The sequence below is a fragment of the Peromyscus eremicus genome, chromosome 10, assembly GCF_949786415.1.
Source record: "Peromyscus eremicus chromosome 10, PerEre_H2_v1, whole genome shotgun sequence".
NCBI lineage: Eukaryota > Metazoa > Chordata > Mammalia > Rodentia > Cricetidae > Peromyscus > Peromyscus eremicus.
In genome coordinates, this window is record NC_081426.1 from 26,361,303 (window position 1) to 26,367,302 (window position 6,000).

The window sequence follows — 6,000 nt, forward strand, 5'->3', positions numbered from 1 at the left end:
AGTTAAGTATAGAGCAGGGGTGAGAAGTTAGCTGTGGGAGGTGGGGTGACCCCCAAACAGTGGAATCATCACAAAGTCCCACCCCGTCATGAATGACAACCTCATGGAAGCTCCATCCCAGACTCCTTGTTTCCGTTAACTTCCCACTTGCTATATGCTTTAGCATCTCCCAAGATAACTTACAGCTGAGGAGGAAGAATAACAGAACCTCGGTAAAAGTCTTGTGATCTTTACCACTGCTGCAGGCCGCAGGAATATATCATAAGAACTCAACTGGTTATGGCAAAGTCACTACCTGGAGGAATCAGGGAATTCCTCCAGAGGAAGCCAAATCCCAAGGAGTTTTTGGTGTTACTTGGCTTATTATCAGCTGTATTCTGTTATGAAAATCATGTGTGCCCTCATAGTTTTCCCAATTGATTTTTCCCTAAGAAGGGCTAAAAGTGTGGACTGATCACTCTCTGGACATACACATTCCAGGTATTTGGAGAACTGCCTCAGGAAAGGCTTTCTCTGGAATCAGATATCTCCCTTGGCCACTTTCAAGGACTAGCAGTAATAACAGTCCACATGCAAGTCTCCTGATTTAAGGTAAATTCCACAAGGAGACACCGCCTAGGTCAGGTGGATGTTCAGTAATAGCTTTACACAATTTAGCTCAGACCCTCCTTTCTTACAGCCTTACTAACTTTATAGACCTCTAACTCCTTATCTAACCACTTCTAGGAATATTTAGATAACCTTCTGCGCTGACAGCTATGGTCAGCCAGAACCCCAGTTCAAGCCTCCCTGTAATTATCATCATTAGCAGCATCCGGCCAGGTCCACCCCCAGATGGAGGAGAGTACTTTATCAGAGATACCTCTGTAATCTCTAAGAACAGACTTAACCATCCAGGCTACCTGTTTGAGAAGGCCTGGCGGATGTGCCAATTAAGCCTTACTTCCTCCTTTCCCAAACCTTACCTCTAGTTCCAGATCTCCCTTTAACTATCACCAGAGGCATCTAGCTGTACACAGGTTGCCTAGCGACTGAGCACACTTTCCCCCACCCTGCAGAAAAACAGCAGATAGCTTGGACAGATAGGAGCCACAGGAAAAAAGAAGACAGTTTTATTTTCTCCCGTTGACCTAGCAACTTATAGATTCTTAACATTTTCTACCAATCACGTTTAAGATTATAGTTGAGCACATAAGAGCCCCCTTCTTAGATATTACCCGAATTCAGCCTTTAGTTAATTCATTCCCCCATTGGTCACTTCCCTTTGGAGTTGCAAATGATAATTAACGGTTAATGGCTCCCTATGTGATTATCACCCCTCCGTTTGACCCTGGAAGCCTGGCTTTATATACCAGGACTTCCAGGGCACGGGGGACAGAGAAAAGAGAACGGAAGAACTAGATGGGTAAGAACTTGAGAGGAACAAACTGAGATGGGGAAGAACTAGATTGAAGGGCTAGAAGAGAGGACTAGAGGAACGAGATGGAAGATGAGGACGAGCCAGATGGGGAAGAACAAGATGAGGAAGAACAAGATGAGGAGAGAGAAGGAGATGGAAGAGGAGCTGATAGGGGAAAGAACTAGATAGATGAGAACCTAGAAGGGACAGAACTAGATGAAGGAATTAAGATAGAACCTAGAGGGGACAGTAGATAAATATAGAGAAATCAGGCAAGAAAGGAGCTAGACATGAGTGCAGAATAGAAGCTGTGTAGAGAGAGAACTATCACAGAGTAATAAAGTGTATGAACTAAGGAGTTTTGTGTACATAGATTCACTTCTTTTTATCAAAGATTAATTATCAGCTGGTTATAGATTCTTCCCGGACCCTGAGAGGGGACTGTCGAGGGGCTGGACCCTCCTAGTCCCCGAAATACCACCTTTATCTACTAGGGAGTGTCATAGCTCCATTACCATTTACCATAAACCTGGGCACTACTGTATTGTTCTGTTCTACTTGCCATGGCTAATAGAGGCCAAGTCCAAGATGGCCCAGAGAAGAAAATGGCCATACAACAGACACAAGTTGTGTATAAAGGCAGGACCATGAGAATGACAGATTTCTCAACACACACTTTAAGAGCCATGCTTTATATAGCAGTATCTTCCAAACTGAAACATTCCCTCCCTCAAGAGGGAGAAGGAGCGCCATTAACCCCAGAGGAAGGTCTCTTGAAGGCCACAGTGAACGACTGCTGCTAGGGAAGAGATTGGCCAACCAAGCTGGAGAGAGGAGATTCTTGGACCTGTTGAGCTGCCTACAATTTATGCAAAGAGCTCCAGGGTTGCAACTTTCATAAGCCCTCACCTAATTAAGCCCACCAAGTGGGCTTTTTGGTAATGTATCAGCCATTGAGCCATCTTCCTCCTGTAAGTAACTTCTCATCCATACCCAAAGAAAAACTCATTGGCTCACCAAGTTGGACTTTGGTGCAATCAATACTTTAGTCTGCCTTGAGTTCCCCTTCTGAGTGAATGGATGTGTGTATGTTGCTTCCCCCAGGAAAAGTGTCCCACAAACCACCAGGAGGGCTTGGAATGATGCATTTCAAGTCCTGAAAGACAGCATCAAACCAGACTACTATACCCAGCAAAGCTATCTGTCTTAATTGAAAGATAAAAAACTTTCCACAATAGTAACAGGTTAAAGGAATTCATGACCAGCAAGCCATCTCTACAGAAGATCCTTGAAGAACTCCTTCAGACTGAAGAGAAAAATAAATACACATGTGAAGCCACAGAAAAGAATTAGCAACATCTGAATAAGCAAGAAAGGAATAGGGAAACAAACACTACAGAGTCACCATGACAAGACTTAATAGACAACTTTCAATAATAACAATTATTAATGGTCTCAATTCCCCAATAAAAAGACACAGACTAGTGAATTAAAAATCAGGATACATTTATTTGCTGTCTTCAAAATACACATCTCACCATAAAAGACAGATGCTACCTGGGCATGGTAGGATGGAAAAGGTACTCCACACAAATGGAAAAAGGAAGCAAGCATCACTGTTTTAATCACTGACAAATTAGACTTCAGGTCTAAAGAAATAAGAGAAGCCAGCGGTGGTGGTGCACACCTTTAACCCCAGCACTTGGGAGGCAGAGTGAGCCAGCCTGGTCTACAGAATGAGTTCCAGGACAGCCAGGGCTGCTGTACAGAGAAATCCTGTCTGGAAAAATAAATATAAATAGTGAAAAATTTAAAAGAGTTAAAGAAGGTTACCTTCTACTGACCAAGGGGAACAATCCATCAAGAGGACATTGCAATTCTAAATAAAAGCACCAAACACAGGGACATCTGGTTTCATTAAACAAATACAGCTAGACATAAAGTCACAGGTTAGCTCCAGCACAATAGTGGGTAGCTTCAATAGCTCACTCTCACAGCAGGCGATTCCCTGCAAAAACAAGAAAAACATCTGAAATAAGTGACATCACAGGGCAAACGGACTTAACATACATCTACCAATCATTCTATCAAAACACTTCAAAGTACATATTCTTGGCAGCCCATGGAACTTTCTCCAAAATCAGTTATACTGTTAGGACATAAAGCAAGTCTTAACAAATGTAGCAAAATTAAAATAATCCATTGTATTCTATCAATCACAGTGAAATAAAACAGATCAAGAGAAACTGGAGGATATGCTCTAATTGGTGGATATTAAACAACATACTATTGAATAATGAATTAGTCATTGAAGAAATCATGAAGGAACTCAAAACATACCTAAACCCAAATGAAATTGAAAATACAACATACTAAAGTCTATAGGACATAATGAAAGCAGTCTTAAGAAGGGAGTTTATAGTTCTATGTGCCAACGTTAAGAAATCAGAAAAAGCTGGGTGGTGGTGGCACATGCCTTTAATCCCAGCACTCAGGAGGCAGAACCAAGTGGATCTCTGTGAGTTCAAGGCCAGCCTGTCTACAGAGCAAGATCCAGGACAGGCACCAAAACTACACTGAGAAACCCTGTCTTGAAAAACCAAAAAAAAAAGAAAGAAAGAAAAAGAAATCAGAAAAAGGAGTATTCATTTAAACTGAATATAAAAGTTGGATTGTCAACCTTCAGGTGGCACTAGTTTTGAACTGTACTGTTTCCTGGGTATCACTGGGATTGCAGAACCCCCCTCTGCAGTGGAGCTGGACTCCTTCAAGTACAGTGACCTGCAGAATTTAGTCAAAGGCCGGGCCTCAGGCTAACCTGAGGGCAGACAAGTTGTTCAGAGCCCTGAAAGCCCACCTGAATCCAGAAACAATGGAAGAAAAAACCAGGATGAAAATCAGCCTTCTGCAGTCTCCTGCGAGGAGACTGAGCTATTAACAGGGAGGAGCAAGCTGAGAGGGAACCAGCTGGTCATGTCATCAAAATGAGGACGTACAAGACAGGCCATGGAATTCCTAACTCACAGAATCATTCTGAGGTAAAAAGAAGTGATCCTACTACATTCCAGAACCAAGAAAAGCAGGAAAATCAAGACCTCAGAACTACCACAAGAGTTTTTCTCTGCCAGATCAGAGCCAAGGAGACCAGAGCACAGCTTCCTCAGGACGAAATGAGATTAAATGACAAAGATTCAAAGAGGCCGGGCGGTGGTGGCGCACGCCTTTAATCCCAGCACTCAGGAGGCAGAGCCAGGCAGATCTCTGTGAGTTCGAGGCCAGCCTGGGCTACCAAGTGAGTTCCAGAAAAGGCGCAAAGCTACACAGAGAAACCCTGTCTCGAAAAACAAAAAAAAAAAAAAAAAAAAAAAAAAGATTCAAAGAGGTCTCTCTGCACAGATGAGCTTTCCAAACTTGGGAACAATAAAAAGATTGCAGCCGCTACACCAAACTTTAAGAGGCTTCATGAGACTCGTTTTAACAAAACGGAATCTGTTGATGTCTATGCTGTAGAACACTTAAAGAACTGAAGCCGCTTGACAGTAAGGGATAGTGGCCCCAGTTCCACAGAGAGGAAGACTGTCCTGTGCTCCTGACAGGCCGCAGTTGCCACAAGGCCAGCCCCATGGCCCTCAAAGTCATGGTACTTTGTGGCTGAAGGGGTCAGATGCGCACTCTGTGCTTTCCACAACTCAGATGAATGTCGGGTTTACAGCTGCTTCTAAAGATAATGAACATTATCCACTGACCATGCCTCTAGCCAGAAAGTCTCCATGTGTGACCGACCGACCGACCGACCGACCCTACCTGGGAGTGCTGTCAGAAGGGCAGGCTGTGTTCAGGACACCCAAGTTACAGACCCTGAGGATTTCTCCTGCGATTCTTACCATTCGAGTTGACAACGGAAACAACACAGGCTCCAGACCCTCTGAGAAACCAGTAATTGATCTCAAAGCAAGTCTGTCTCATCCCCGCAACTACAAGCCACACAAAGGAAAGCTGAAAGCTTGGGGGCAATCCAAAGAGAATACTTCTCGGAATGAATGTGTAAGCAGAGGTAGCTTCCCCGGGAAAACTTACAAACCCTCATCTCCAGACCACGGAGGAACAGAAGGAGCCAAGCATAAACACACAGAAAGGGACGCGAAGGCTTTGGAAACCCAAAGAAACCTGCTTGGAGCTCAGGAGTCCTGTCGAGTCCTTTACTCCCAACTCCTTTTCCTTTTGCAAACATTTATCCTCCCCTCGCCTTTAGCCAAAAGCGCCTTTTCCACCGTACCCTTCGGTCATAATTTGTGGAACGAACGTCTGTTCTTGTGTGCCATCGCTCTGAGAATACATTCTCACCTTAAAGCCCATAACTAAAGTGGTTTTCACTCAGTGTTCCACTCCTTAAGAGACCTGTCCTCAGGGTTCTTAATGTAGGTTTTGCATGTCAAGGTCCTGCTAGTTCTAACAGAGACAACCTGCATCCTTTCTGGACAAGAGCATTTCCCTCATGGCAGCAAGCCACAGCAGAAGCTTAGCAGGAATGTGAGTGAGATAAAGTTCACAGGAAAAGGGAGGCTGGGGAGGCCACCTCTTTGTTCACTAGTCTGGAAAAT

At 44.0% G+C, this 6,000-nt stretch overlaps 1 pseudogene; it reads left to right on the forward strand.

Annotated features, from left to right (window-relative positions):
* The first annotated feature begins 4,782 nt into the window (after window positions 1–4,782).
* Window positions 4,783–5,761, forward strand: LOC131920892 (nucleolar and spindle-associated protein 1-like; annotated as a pseudogene).
* Window positions 5,762–6,000: the final 239 nt, after the last annotated feature.